This window comes from Rana temporaria, chromosome 6 (assembly GCF_905171775.1).
Source record: "Rana temporaria chromosome 6, aRanTem1.1, whole genome shotgun sequence".
NCBI lineage: Eukaryota > Metazoa > Chordata > Amphibia > Anura > Ranidae > Rana > Rana temporaria.
The window spans coordinates 184,981,712-184,998,390 of NC_053494.1; positions in this window are offsets into that span (position 1 = coordinate 184,981,712).

The window sequence follows — 16,679 nt, forward strand, 5'->3', positions numbered from 1 at the left end:
ACCAAACATATGTAGAAGAATACTTATCGGCCTAAACTGAGAATTTCTTTTTTTAAATGGGATATTTATTATAACAAAAAGTAAAAAATATTGTGTTTTATTTTCTAAAATTACGCTCTTTTTTATTTATAGCACAAAAAATAAAAACCGTACGGGCGATCAAATACCACCAAAAGAAAGCTCTATTTGTGGGAAAAAAAGAATGTCAATTTTGTTTGGGAGCCACGTCGCACGACCGCGCAATTGTCAGTTAAAGCGACGCAGTGCCGGAAGCTGAAAGTCGCCCTGGGCAGGAAGGGGGTATATGTGCACAGTAAGCAAGTGGTTAAAGAGAAGAGTTTTCAGGGATCGTCTAAATATGGATAGATTAGGTGACAGTCGGACAGATTGGGGAAGGGAGTTCCAAAGGATGGGAGACGCTTTGGAGAAATCCTGGAGGCAAGCATGGGAGGAGGTAACAAGGGAGCAAGAAAGCAGGAGCTCTTGGGAGGACCGAAGAGAGTGGCTTGGTTGGTATTTTGGGATGTTATAGCTGTAGTATATAGGACTCAAGTGCAAAGAAATAGTCAACCCACCCCAATTGGAGCAAAATTACTTTCTAAAGAAGATAGCACATTCTTGAAAGAAGATTAGTAGGTTGGCTTGTCCATATAGTGAGTTTACAATGACATTCATAGCATGAAGTCATCTAAGGAAACTAGACTTTGGAGGCTTGCTTTCTTAGAAATTGTGAGACAATATGCAATTTCCCCAGAGCATGGAAAAGTGACCAGACATCTGACATACCTGGACAGGCATCTGACATACCTGGAAAGGTTTAATATGATTCTTCAGGCAGAGGTGTCTCTTGAATACAGCACAGAATGACAATAAGGGAACTTGGAAAAATAAGTATTACTAAACTTATTTTCCGTGCAGCCTTTTTTCCCATGGTGACAAGAACTCCTTTTTACCCACCTCCTTTCACCCTCCCAATACTAAGGAAATGCTCTTGAACATACCTGAATAGCTGAAAAGACAGTAAGAGAGCAAGGTTTCCAGATCTCTACTTTGCTACTAGTACGAAGCATTTTACCATAGCTGCAACTCAATATTAAAATTTAGGAGAATCTTCACCCTGGAGAAAAAAAATGAAAAAGTCAGCAGCCACAAATACTGTACTATAAAGATATACTTACCACTCCAGGGATCCAGCACTGTCATCCTGGCTGGTTATTCGCCAGTCTTATGGGAAGTAAACTATGATTGCCTGTGACTTCACAGCCAGCTCCCCACTGATCATGCATGAGTCGTGCTGCAATTTGTGAATGGTCCTGCGGCCTCTTAGGATCTGTGCTGTGTCCCAGGAGGTTGCGGGGATGGGCAATTCCAGAGGAAGTGGTTACGTGGCACAAAATAGGTACCCGCTCCCTACAAAAAAGGGCCAAAAGTGGAAAAAGAGGAGGGAGGAGGAAGATCAGTGAAACTTCCTTTTTAAGGTGATGTTCTGCTTTAAAAAGACACTCATGTCTATTACTGTTGATGCCTACAAATTGTAGGTTGTAATTGGATTTAATGATAAAAATATTTAGCAACATACACATTATGAAACTTAAGACTTCTGCCTATATGTAATGTTTGAGCTGTCTCTATTGAATTTTCTATGCCTTTAAACGTATAAAAATTGGCTTGTAGATTACTATTGTCTAATTGCAAGATTCATAGCTCCGTTGTTATGCCACCTGCTATGCTTAGAATTCTGTAAACCTGTTATAATGTACATATAACTTGCATGTTAATTTTTTTTTCATTTTATTCTCATTCAATAAAAAATGTATGGAAAAAAAAATATGAAATGCTAGTTTTGTTACCTTCAAAAATGATTTGCTCCAAGCTGATTTTTCCTTTAATTTTTGGATTGCTTAGGAAGACATGAAATGCAAACACCTTTTGTTCAGAGGAGGCAATGTTGTACTTTACGTTTTTATACACTGTATAAATAATTGCCCTTTATAGATGAAACAAGATGTATTTGTTACTCTGCAGAGCTCTGAATTATTTGCATAATTCTGTCTCTGTCATTTACCGTGATTGTTGACAGGCTCGTATGAGTGGCAGGAGGCCACCTTGTCATGCAAAAAATTATTGATGCATTTCAATGTGTCGTTATTCCGTGCTGTAATGAAAAATAAGTTAGACTGTAAATCAGCATATGACCTGCTGGGATTCTATTGTCACAGTCAAGTGTTGATTTTCAGAAATGTTGGAGCGTGTATTCATATCTCCGCTATCAGGCATACATATAGTGTAGATGTTGCTGAGGGAGAATTGAAAAAGCTGCTGTGTAGATTTCTTTGAAGTCTGGCAATCTGAAGCAATGCAGATCGTTTTTCTAAAGAAACACAAATACAAGTCCACATTGCACAATTACTCATTTTGTGATTAGGAAAAGTGGTTGTATCAAATATCCAACAAATGAGGGCAAATACATTTTCATGCAAAAAGGTGAAATGAAACTCTAGGGCCCCCTTCACATAAGAAATACATAGACTGCTAGTTTCCTTCTGAAAATGCTAGGTGCCTGACTTTTTCAGGCTTCTGAGTCACTGACCTGGAACAACCATGCAACAGCTAATGGAATAACTCATATATGTAAAATTGTTTAGGGTCAGTGACTAGAAAGCATTGAAGTCACTGAATTAGATTAATCTCTTAGTGATTGTGAGTGGGGTCTTAAAGCTCAGCTCCATGTTTAGAAATCCTCTATCTGTTTAACCCCTTCCCCACTAAAGTGCCCCTGCATGGTAAAAAAAGAAAAGTAACACAACTGTATATTATCTTTTTTCAGGTGTCTTTGGCCTGGTAATGTGACAGGTCTTCTTCATCCTCTTCTTCATTCAGTTGGGGAGGCAGATCCTAAATGCTTCAGAGATTGGTACCACAAAACGACATGATTATTTTCTCTCTACAGCATTTCATAGGGGTCCAAGGTGGGTAGTGGAACCTGGGGATACTGTTTAGGCGGAACTACGTCACGCGATGCCTCCTGACGCTGAACCGCTTAGGAACCGAGGCGTGGAGCGCACGCCGGCGGACATAACAGAACGTTAGTGGAACTCGGTAACGCTGGAAAGACTGGTGCCGGTCGGACAGGCACAGTAGAATGTGAGTGCATTTTAAAAGTTTTTTAATAAAGCAATTTTTATTCGAGCATACTACACTATATTGAGTCCTTCTGTTTCAAGAGAAATATTTTCACCCCATGGGAAAAGGAATGCAGTGAGAGATATGCTAAGAGAGGCAAAGCCCATTATAAACTGGGTAAACAGCATGCTGGTTGTCCCTATAGGAGATTACTATAGCTTGGTCTGGTAAGTGTGCATTTTGGAAATAGGTGGCAGTGGCACAACGGGTGGAAGATTCACTGTTCCTAGGTTTTCATCACATGGAATCCACTTGAGTTTTACCATTTCTGAGAAGCATTGGACTTTCTTATATACACATTTTTCTATTGAATTTATTTACTGTCTTATTTTGGGTACTTGTCAGGGGTGGACTGAAAACTCATGGGGCCCCAGGGAAATAGAAGATTATGGGGCCCCCGGGCTTACAGATGGCCACCACGCCAGGAGGCATTGCATTGGCAGGGCAGCTAAAATTTCAGGATTTTCACATCAAAAGTATGTCGGTTTTGGACATATCAGGGACAGATGTAAAAAAAAAAACACAGTTTTTTAGATACTGTCCCTGGTTTTATTGAGCCTGGCAACCCTGATGGGGCCCCCTAGTGGCATGGGGCCCTCGGGCAGTGCAAGCTGCAGGCCCCGTCAAGGCTCTCTGTATACTGCAGTCCTAACTATAACACCACAGCCCCACGGGTAAGTGCCGGACTGCTCGGGGGGTTTCAGTGCTGTGCCACGCCATCCAGGGGTGGTGTTCTTTGTCCTCCCCCAAAAGAAGAACCCACCTGGTTTTGCTAAGGCCAAGCAAGTGATTTTTATAACAGACACTTTTGCTAAAGTGTTAATTGCGTTACCAGTTAGTTTCAGCTAATAGCTGGGCTTCATCTAGTTTTATGCTAATTAACTTGCATAACTAGTTTGAAAGGGCTTGTTATTCAGGAAGTGATGCTGACAGGAAATGGGGAACGTGTCAAGTACCTGGTAGAGGCTGATGAGTGGGCTCTCCCTTACACATCCGGTCCTGTTTGTTTCCTGAGATTGATGACAGGGTAGGACAGGACATGGAGTGGCACGGGCGCCTGTAGTAAGTTCTGCCTAGCAGAAGAACTGGATATTTAGGGTTTATGGTTGATTTATTGTGTGCATATTATGTATGTCCCATCTTATATTTGTAACATCCTGTCAATAAAAGATATACATCACAAACTAAACAGTTGCAAGTCATATTCTGTTCCAAACACATGCTACTAATCACTCACTGTGTCCATTTAGAAAGGGAAGGGGCTTTTAAATTACATATTTACCACCCCCTTCCCCCACTTATTGTAAAACATCCCCCTGTGTGTGCACACAGCAGTGGAAGGGACGGGGGGAGCAAGGGAAGTAAGGGGAATCTGTGCTGCACAGGGTGATTAGGGTGTGCCTGGGCACACCTGGCACACCCTGTGCGCACGCCTATGGTTCCTAGTATATCCTATACATTGCAAGGAATTTCCAGCCATTTCCGGGTTCCTGAGGTCCGGACCATAGTCCAATCACCCCCTTCCCACATTTTGTTTCTTATCATGCTACAGCACCATCAGAGGTGTATTTCAACCATCCCGCCCAGACTTTCTCAAACTTTTTAGGACAGCCTCTAGCTGCACAAGTTAATTTATATAATGGTAGTGCTTGGTTTTACCAGGTCTATCCAATTTTGTAGTGAAGGTGGGATCGGGTCCTTCCATCTGAGAGCTAGTGCTTTTTTGGCATAACAGAACAATATTCTGAGTAGTGTCTTTTGTGATTCAGATATCCCTTCCTCCTCCAGATCGCATAATAGGCATCTGGCTGGAGAATAGATATTAGGGAGGGCCAGGGCGTCCTCCAGGTATTGAAGGATTGACTTAGAGACAAATAATTAACCAAAGAAAAAACGTATGTAAGGGGTAAATATGGCTGCCCAATATGTGCAAATATCATTACTATTATACAAAGAAGCAAAGGGGTTGATTTACTAAAGACAAATAAACTGTGCACTTTTCTCAGTTCCTGCTGCACTCTGCAAGAACAGTTGCTCCAGAGCTTAGTAAATGAGGGGAAGCTCTGCTGATTTTCCTCACTCAATCATGTGCAAGCAAAATGCATTTTTTTTTATTTCCCTTGCATGTGATTGGGTATTCTTTGCAAAGTGAAGCTTTACTGTACCTCATTTAATATGTTCTGGTGAAAGTGAAAGTGTCTCCTTGCCTTTGGTAAATCCACCCCAAAGTATTTAAAACAATTACATATATTACATTTTATAATGCAGCTTATCTGTTTTAAATATTTATTTATTTTTTAAGCACTTTTGCATATACAATGATTGGTTACTCTTAAATTATAAACTTACTATCAATACCCTTCTGCCAAACTGGGCTGTATATTTTATACAGAAATACAACGGGTCTTTTATGACAAGTGACTAGTAGATCCGGCCCCACTTCAACTATGGAATTCATTTCCATCAACTCATCAAGTTAGCCAACAGCCGGAGCCAATGATTTTCCGGCCTGTTTGTGGAGGTCCTCGAGTTAGTGAGCGTGACTAAACATCTGGATTAGTGTGAAACACTTCCTGAACGGGAGAGTTAAATTGGTGTCAATCCCTTGATAAGCCATTGCATCATATCTGAACTGTGACAAGCTATCCACAGCTTGAAAGTTAATCCTATGTGACATTTTGACTGTTGGAATAGCTTTTACGCATAACAATTAATCTCGGTCTCTTGTGAGTGCTTTATATATTGTTCACATGAGATAGGAGCATGTCACAAATGACAAGAACATAAAACAGTAACCAAAGTATAAAGGCTCCCAAAGACTTACTGCAAACAAATACGCAGTGCATATTTTGCTGAAGTTAAAACCGATAACAAAGGGGATAATTTAGGTGGCTTTGAACGTGGCATGGTTGTTGGTGCCACTTCCCCCCCCCCCCCTCCTTCCTGCCCAGTTCAATTTTCAGCTTTCAGTGCTGTCGCATTTTAAATCAGGCCCCTTTCACACGGGGCGTATCAGTAATGATCTGCCTCCGTATGCTCCGTATGCTCAGCGGGGATCGCTCCGTTGATCCCCGCTGAACTGGGGGATGACAGGGACCGCCCTGTCTTTTCTCCGCCCTCCCCTATGGGGGGATCGGATGAACACAGACCGTATGTCCATCGGATTAGATTCCATCACATATCCGATCTTGTGTACAGGGCGTGTGTAGAGTCTGCAAAAGACTTGGGACTGAGTCGGAGGTTCACCAAAGCATATTCATGTGTTAGAATGGCCCAGTCAAAGTCCAGACCTAAATCCAATTGAGAATCTGTGGCAAGACTTGAAGATTGCTGTTCACAAATGCTCTCCATCCAATCTGACAGAGCTTGAGCTATTTTGCAAAGAGGAATGGGCAAAAATATCACTCTCTAGATGTGCAAAGCTGGTAGACATCCCCAAAAAGACTTGCAGCTGTAATTGGAGTGAAAGGTGGTTCTACAAAGTATTGACTCTGGGGGGCTGAATCCAAATGCTCACCACACTTTTCACATATTTATTTGCAAAAAAAAAATTGAAAACCATTTTCCTTCCACTTCACAATTATGTGCCACTTTGTGTTGGTCTATCACATAAAATCAAATTTACGTTTTTGGTTGTAACATGACAAAATGTGGAAAATTTAAATGGGTATGAATACTTTTTCAAGGCACTTTATGTCTGTAGATAGATCTTTAGGATAATTTTGGATAATTTTTGGATTTCATTTATATAATGTTATGAAGGAATTATGGTCCAAATTTGCTGTTTATATTAAAGACATATAAGAAGCCAGTTGGCTGATTTATCTCTTCAATCCACATTTATAATTACAATTTCATTTTTAAGCGGGGTGACCCTTTAACTGTTAGAAAGAATATTATCAAAATAATAAGAAGGATATTATGCAGGAAATTTCTCATATAGCCATTAAAATTTGTCATGGCAAAATCCACTCCACATTACCCAAAAATGTAGCCCTGGGATCATTAATCATTAGTCATTTGTTATGTTAGGTAAGCAATACTCTGTAACTTTACAAAACTTTATGGCACCTTAATAAGAAGAATTTTACATTCAGTGTATGCTTCACCTAAAGCACAAAACATTGTTTGTATGGAAGATAAAAGGAGCTACATTCTGTAAGATCTTTGTGTTCTCATGAAATATAAATGAAAGTATTGTAGTTTAACATTCTATTCTATCCATACATAGAGACATCATTAGCATAAGTCAGAAGACCAGCTGTTACTGTCTGTACTCCTAATAAATATATGGCTTTACATAACCTCTCTGGTATTCAGGCCTCCAAGTTTCTTACGATTTTCATAATTCATAATAGAAATTATACTGCATTATTTGTCAGTGGTTTTACATTAACATATATGTCTCTCTCTCTCTCTCTCTCTCTCTCTCTCTCTCTCTATATATATATATATATATATATATATATATATATATATATATATATACACACACTGCTCAAAAAAATTAAAGGAACACTTTTGAATCAGAACTCCTGGGCTATTGATCTGGTCAGTTAAAGGGTTACTAAAGGAAATTTATTTTTTCTTTAAAAGAACAAACATGTTATACTTACCTCCACTGTGCAGTTCGTTTTGCACAGAGTGGCCCCGATCCACATCTTCTGGGGTCCCTCGGCGGCTGTCTCTGGTCCTCCCCGCAATTACTCACCACAGTCATGCGAGAGCTTGCATGGTGGTCAGTAATTGCGGGCGCGCTCCCGTGATACAGCAAGCGGCCATAGCCGCTCACTGTATCACTCGGCCCGCCCCTCGGCGCGCCGCATCACTGGATGTCATTGACAGCAGCGCCAGCCAATGGCTGCACTGCTCTCAATCCATCCGCTCTAGCCCATCAGCGGCCAGGCTGAGCGGCGAAGAGGATCTCGGAACCGCGCGGGACTTTCGAGGGGTCAGGTAAGTATAACGGGGGCTCGGAGGGGGGGGCAGCAGCATCCGATGTTTTTTTTCTTTACAACTCCTTTAAGTAGCAGAGGGGGAGGGGTGCATACAAGGGGGGTTGTTAATCAGTTTCAGCTGCTTTGCTGTTAATTGAAATTAACAACAGGTGCACTAGATGGGCAACAATGAGACGACCTTCAAAACAGGAATGTTTTTTCAGGTGAAGGACACTGACATTTTTGTCCCTACTCATCTTTTCTGACTGTTTTTCACTAGTTTTGCGGCAGACGTGAAAGGCTGTGGTGGCTGTGGTGGCTCAACGCGATTGGCACTGCGCTGACAAGCCATTCACCTCTGCAGCTAGGGGTTTGGATCCCGGTCTCGGCTACATGTGAATTGAATTTGGTGGTCTCAGCCCGGCTCCCGGTGGGTGTGCAATGCGAGGTAATCCTGCGCTTAGTACGCCCACCCCCCTCCCACAAAAACCACCACACTAACACGCACTCGAAATTGGGTTAATATGCACGCACTTTGACCACACAGTCTCTAAAAAGAGAGGCGAAGGACTAACGGGGCTGGTTGAGCTAGATCCTCTCACTCCCTTATAGGGAGTCCCTCTGCCCCGTTGGGCTTCAAAGCAGAGCAGGTAGGACGGGCTGTGTGGGAGGACCCCCTCACACACCCGCCATTGCCACCCGGGGCATGGAGAAAGGTGGCAGATTGCCTCTGGGGGAGGCCTGCCTACTCACAACTCCTGCAGTCCAGCTCCTCTCTCGAGTACACGCACAAAATACACTTTAAAAAACAAAAAACAAAAAAAAGAAAGGGTCTGGAGAAGCTGCGGAGAACTTTATGCTGCCTGTAACAACGTTCAACATGACCAGTTTGGTGGTGGGTCAGTGATAGTCTGGGGAGGCATATCCATGGAGGGACGCACATACCTCTACAGGCTACACAATGGCACCCTAACTGCCATTAGGTATCGGGATAAAATCCTTGAACCCATTGTCAGACCCTATGCTGGTGCAGTGGGTCCTGGGTTCCTGCCTGGTGCACGACAATGCCTGGCCTCATGTGGCGAGAGCATGCAGCCAGTTCTTGTAAGATTAAGAAATTGAAACCATTGAATGGCCCCCACGTTCACCTGACCTAAATCCAAAAGAACACCTCTGGGACATTATGTTTCGGTCCATCCGGTGCCGCCAGGTTGCATCTCAGGAGCTCAGTGATGCTCTGGTCCAGATCTGGAAGGAAATACCCCAGGACACCATCCGTTGTCTCATTAGGAGCATGCCCTGATGTTGTCAGGCATGCATACAAGCACTTGGGGGCCAGACAAACTACTGAGGACCATTTTGAGTTGTTGCAATGAAATTTCAGCAAAATAGACTAGCTTGCTGCATAATTTTTTCACTTTGATTTTCGGGGGGGGGGGGGGGGTCTTTGAATTCAGCCCTCTGTAGGTGGATAATTTTCATTTCCATCAAATGATGTGCCATCCTTTCATTCCTAACACATTACCCAGTCCATATCAGTATAGATATCCAGCATGAGATTTTTGCCCGTTGAGATCTGATATGTTTTCAAAGTGTTCCTTTAATTTTTTGAGCAGTGTACTGTATATATATTTTTTTTATGAAGCAGCATTAAGATAGTTATAATATTTGAGTATTACCATCTGTTTATTATTTTCTTAACCTCCCTGGCGGTCTTCCCGAGACTGACTCGGGGTTTGATTTTCCTGCTACGATCGGTAACCCCGAGTCAGTCTCGGGCTCGCCTCGCTGAATCCACAGGCACTTTTTACTTACCTTGTCCCTGGATCCAGCGATGCCACCGCGCTGTGTGAGCGAGCGGGACCTCGCTCGATTCACATAGTGCTTCCGTGTGACGCCGATCTCCGTTCCCTGCGACGTTACGACGCACGGGGACGGAGAACGGCGCCAAATTTAAAAACGTAAACAAACACTTTACATACAGTATACTGTAATCTTATAGATTACAGTACTGTATGTAAAAAAAACACACCCCCCTTGTCCCTAGTGGTCTGTCCTGTGTCATGCATGTCATTTTATATAATAAAAACGTTTCTTTCTCCCTGCAAACTGTAGATTGTCCATAGCAACCAAAAGTGTCCCTTTATGTCAAAAATGGTTTTAGATCAGCTAAAAAACAGCGATAATAAATTATAATCACTTGCAGAATTGTGCGATAGCGATTTGTGGGGAAATTCGTCATAAAAAAAAAAAAATAATGACAGCAACAATTCTGCAACTGAGCAAATTTCAGTGATTTTAATTTGATTACATTATTGAATAATTTTTATTATAATTATATTATTATTTGTTATAATTATTTATAATTATTTATTATATTATAATTTATAATTTTGTTTTTAAAAAAATGTCATACCCGGGATGCCTATTAGAATCTTGTTTGGTCAGATTTAAGTGAGTTATTTCTAAAAATTACAGACCTACAATATAAAACGCCAAATTTCCTTGCAAATAATGGTACCGCTTTCAGCACCTTTTTTCTGACAGAATCATACCGCCAGGGAGGTTAAAGTTGTAATAAAAAGTGACTACATTGGGATTTTTTTTCCTTTATTTTCACCTAGTAATCTGACCAGATCTTGTATAAGGGATCTGTCGGCATCTCTGGATGGAGGAACAACAGAGACACCCTTACACAGCAACACTGTCAATCTGGGGGGAGGGTAGTGTTAGATACACTAGTAGAGTTAGATGGACTTGACTTAAAAAATTAAGATAAACTCCAGGTAAATGTTTTAAGCAGTTACAATAACAACAATTAATTATTTTCTGTCACCTTACGCTGGTAAAATCAGCTATATGCAGCCTAACACTGGATACAGTTTCCTAGCCTCTATTCAAAATCAATTCCCTATGGGTGTCCACTAATTTGAATAGAAGTCGCACTTTTGAAATTTCAGAAAATGGAATTTTGGAAAATTAAAATTTTGGAAATTTTGAAATTCGAAAATTCGAATTTAGGAAATTCCAAATTTTGAAAATTCGAAACTCAAAAATTCGAAAATCAGAGATTAGAAAATTGGAGATTAGAAAATCAGAAATGAGAAAATTTCAAATTCCGAAGTTTGAAAATCAGAAATTAGAAAATTCGTAAATGTGAAAATCAGAAAATGAGGATTTTTACATTTCAGAATTTTCAAATTTCTGAATTTTTGAATTTCCAAAATTCCGAATTCCGAATTTTCGACTTTACGTATTTCCAAATTCTCAAATTTCAGAATTTCCGAATTCTGAATTTTTGAATATCCAAATTCCCGAATTCCGAATTTCTGAATGTTCGAATTTACCGAATTTCAGAATTTCCGAAAAAATGCAAAAAAAAAAACAAATTTAACTAAAACAAAAACTAACAAACTTTTCGGCAATGCACGTCTAGCAGTTTCTGTAGATCTGAGGGGAAGATCTGAAATGAGGGGAAGCTCTGCTGAATTTATCATCCAATCATGTGCAAGCTAAAATGCTGTTTTTTATTTTCTTTGCATGTCCCCCTCGGATCTACAGCGACTGCACTTCCAACTGCACTTGTAGTGAAAAGTGGATTTGCCTTTCGTAAATAACCCCCAAAGAACAATTGTCTGCACAAAAAGACTAGCTTAGCAAGCAGATGTTCAGGAAAGTCATGAGATAAATATGGGGGCCACCATTTCTGCCCTTCTGAAAATGCTAGCTGTCTTGTTGTAATGCTAACCTTCTGGCTATGATATAATGAACTGATCAGGAAAGTCGAAAACCAATATCTAAACGTTACATTGAACAAAATCTAGTTCCAGGTCAGTGATTTAAAGTTCAGAAGGGTGAGCATGACAGCAAGGCACCATGTTTCTTAGGGGAGCTCAATGCTGAGTATATTGACTTTTGTGAAGGACCACATGCCGACTGGGTAGAGCTCCCACACCAGTACTATTCAGCTTGTCTTTATAGGCCGTAAAACTTAATAAAGGGGTCTTCTCAATTGATTTGCTAGTTGGGAATTTTCCACGCTTCACTCATCTCTTTAATACATGAAGCGTTGTGTTGGGGGCCAGGCCTCCTACAAAGTGAATATTGACTCTTATAGCTATCTCACACACAGTGTCATTGACAATGTGAAAATGATTGCAGCTGCCATCAAGCTCTTCTTTAGTGTCACATTCTTCCTGAACAAAGAACTCCTGTAACAATGTGCAGCACCTTTTATAAATTTAATTTTGCAAACCTAAGATGACCGGTTCCCTCACGTCAACAGCTGTAGATAACTTGGCATACTTGCGGTCCAACCAGGATAGTGACTGATAAAAACTCCTCATTTATCATGGTTCAAACACTTTTTTGAGAAGTGGTAAGGTGTAATGTGTATTCCCGATGACACCAAACGTTTGAAGGAATTTAGAGTTAACCAGTAAAGAAGTACACACAGTACCGATTATATCCAAAGATTCAGTAAATATAGATCTTCTGGGCTGCAGTCCACTGTTATAAGAAATTCACTACTTGCCAATGATCTTTAATTATACCGTAAAACCTTGGTTTGAGAGTAACTTGGTTTGAGAGCATTTTGCAAGACAAGCAACATTTAAAAAAAATAATTGGTTTAATATACAAGCGATGTCTTGATATAAGAGTAGCGTCATGTCACAACTGAGTATAAAAAAAAGAAGAGAGGAGACTCTAATGCCGCGTACACACGATCGGTCCATCCGATGAGAACGGACCGATGGACCGTTTTCATCGGTTAACCGATTAAGCTGACTGATGGTCCGTCGCGCCTACATACCATCGGTTAAAAAAACTATCGCGTCAGAACACGGTGACGTAAAACACAACCACGTGCTGAAATAAATGAAGTTCAATGCTTCCAAGCATGTGTCGACTTGATTCTGAGCATGCGTGGATTTTTAACCGATGGTTGTGCCTACTAACGATCGTTTTTTCCCCATTGGTTAGAAATCTATCGGTTAAATTTAAGACAAGATTGCTTTTTTTTAACCTATGGATAAATAACCGATGGGGCCCACACACGATCGGTTTTGACCGATGAAAATGGTCCATCAGACCATTCTCATCGGTTTAACTGATCGTGTGTATGCGGCATTAGTGTAGCAATATGGTTACATTTAATGAAGGTACAACATTTAGCAACTTATTGCTACACTTAGAGGTGCCTCTCTTCTCTTTTATACCCTGTAAAAAAATGCTTTGATATACAAGTGCTTTGGATTACAAGCATGTTTCTGGAACCAATTATGCTCGCAAACCAAGGTTTTACTGTACATGAAAATACTACTGAATTCAGAAATTCATGTTGTAAAAATTAGCAACACCTATGTTAAATATTATTTAAATCTAAGGGCTATTCAAAAAAGCCCTACTAGGAGCTAAGTATAAATTGCAGTACCCAAAACAACAAGATAGAATTGATCTTGTGATCAGACCTAAAGCGCAAATGAACCTTAAGTTTAAATGAGTGAATACATTTCAGGTGCACCAACCAAAATGTGTGCAAAGTCTTATTTTCTTTAGCAAGTAGAAAAGCCTCTCTCCTGCTAACACATGACGTACATTTATGTGATTTGGTGTGAAATGGATATAATAGACATGTGCATTCGTTTTCGTCCGAATGCATTTTCGTCTGAATTTCGGGGATTTTCGCATTCATTTTAACAAACGATAACGAACGTGTAGAATCCCGAATCCGAAAGATCCAACATAAAAAATGCTTTATTTTTGTTGCGACAACAGTTCGATATAGATAGAAGATTTGACGTGATGGTGACAATAGCGATCTGTGTCTATCGAACCTGCGGTCGAATGTGCCTAACATAACTCTATTAGTCCAAGATTATTCGACATAGAGAGAAAAGATTTGACATTATAGAGACATGAAGATTCGACGAAGCAGCTAAAAACATACGATCGCCGCGAGCGGAAATTTATGGTCAAATGCTCTGCCCATAGGCTATAGAAGAATTCTAATGTTGGTTGACCAGTAATAATAATTATTAAATATAATTATTACTAGTCATACAACATTAGAATTCTACTATAGCTTGTGGGCGGAGAATTTGACCGGAAATATACGATTGCGCCGTCATACAGTTTAGCTGCTCCGTCGAATCTTCTTAGAACATTCGACAGACACCATAAGCCTTCAATTGACAGATTTGACCTTAATTAATTCGAATTTTCAGACAAATGCATTTTTTAACGAAACAAAATAAATGAAAACGCATTTCGGGATTAACTAAATAAATTTATTTTTCAAGACGAAAACGAATTTCCGAAGCAAAATATTTCAGTGTGCACGTGTCTAGGATATAATGCGAGACTTGAATTTGGATCTTGCAAGAAATTCAATAAATCACTTGAGGTATTGCAGAACTACTATCGTGGACTGTGTACAATGCATCTGGAAAGTATACACAGCATTTCATTTTTTCCACATTTTGTTATGTTACCGCCTTATTCCAAAATGGGTTAAATTCATTGGAAAGAGATTGAAAGGAGCAATAAAAAATCTATCTATTATGGATAGTTCTGATGTTCTATTGGGTAAGGATAGGATGTACTGAAATAGTCACTTCATGATTGTCATGATTAAATGTTTTATTCTATGAATATGTAAAATGATCTGCTTTTGTAATTAAAAACTCTTTTGTAATTTCTTAAATTTTGACTGGGTATCAGTTAATATTCAGTACCATTAAAGTCCAATCCCTAGCCTCCTTTCAATCTCTTTGCATGTTTTGATGAGATGAAGGTACCACTTATAACCCTTCTTTATACATAGCACTTCTTTACATTGAATTCAATTCATTATTTTACTCAAATTTCCCCATAATGACAACCTGAAAGAAGTGTGTTTGAAATCTTTGCAAATTTATTAAAAATAAAAAATGAAAATAAATCACATGGACATAAGTATTCACAGCCATTACTCAATACTTTGTTGAAGCACCTTTGGCACCAATTACAGTCTCAAGTCTTTTTGAGTATCATGCTACAAGCTTGGCATACCTATTTTTGGGCAGATTCTCCCATTCTTCTTTGCAGGACCTCTCAAGGCCCATTAATGAAAAATTGTTATTGCCAAACCAATCTATTAAGCTTCTATGAGGAGGTGAGTTGCCATCTAGATAAATGAAGGCCTGTAGACGTGGTGTATCTGCAAAAGCATTTGACACAGTTCACCATAAACGTTTACTCTACAAAGTAAGGTTCGCTGGCATGGACTACAGGGTGAGTACATGGATTAAAAACTGGCCACAAGGGCGAGTTCAGAGGGTGGTGATAAATGGGGAGTACTCGGAATGGTCAGGGGTGGGTAGTGGGGTCCCCCATGATTCTGTGCTGGGACCAATCCTCTTTAATTTGTTCATAAATGACCTAGAGGATGGGGTAAAAAGTAAGCTCTGTATTTGCGGACAATACTAAGATAAGCAGGGCAATAACTTCTCAGCAGGATGTGATAACCTGGCAAAATGATCTGAACAAATAATGGGGTGGTCAACTACATGGCAAATGAGGTTCAATGTAGAAAAATTTAAAATAATCCATTTGGGAGGCAAAAATAGGAATGTAATCTATACACTGGGGGGAGAACCTCTGCGGGAATCTAGGATGGAAAAGGACCTGGAGGTCCTAGTAGATGATAGGCTCAGCAATGGCATGCAATGCCAAGCTGCTGCTAACAAAGCGAACAGAATATTGCATGCATTAAAAAGGGGATTAACTCCAGGGATAAAACGTGAATTCTTCTGCTCTACAAGACTCTGGTCTGGCCGCACTTAGAGTATGCGGCCCAGTTCTGGATACCAGTCCTCAGGAAGGATGTACTGGAAATGGAGCGAGTACAAAGGAGGGCAACAAAGCTAATAAAGGGTCTGGAGGATATTAGTTATGAGGAAAGGTTGCGAGCACTGAACTTATTCTCTCTGGAGAAGAGACGCTTGAGAGGGGATAGGATTTTAATTTACAAATACCATACTGGTGACCCCACAATAGGGATAAAACTTTGTTGAGGAAGGGAGTTTAACAAAACACATGGCCACTCATTAAAATTAGAGGAAAAGAGGTTTAACCTTAAACTACGTAGAGGGTTCTTTACTGTAAAAACGGCAAGGATGTGGAATTCCCTTCCACAAGCGGGCCATTAATGGTTTCAAGAAACTATTAGATAAGCACCTGAATGACCACAACATACAGGGATATACAAGGTAATACTGAGATATAGTCACACACATAGGTTGATGGACTTGTGTCTTTTTTCAACCTCACCTACTATGTAACTATGTAACTATGTATGTTGAATGGGGAGCGTCAGTGCATAGCCATTTTCAGATCTCTCCACAGATGTTCAATCAGGTTCAAGTCTGGGCTCTGGCTGGGCCACTCAAGGACATTCACAGAGTTGTCCCATAGCCACTTCTTTGTTATCTTGGCTGTGTGCTTAGGGTCATTGTCCTGTTGGAAGAGAACCCTTCCCCCCAGTCTGAGGACCAGAGCGCTCTGGAGCAGGTTTTC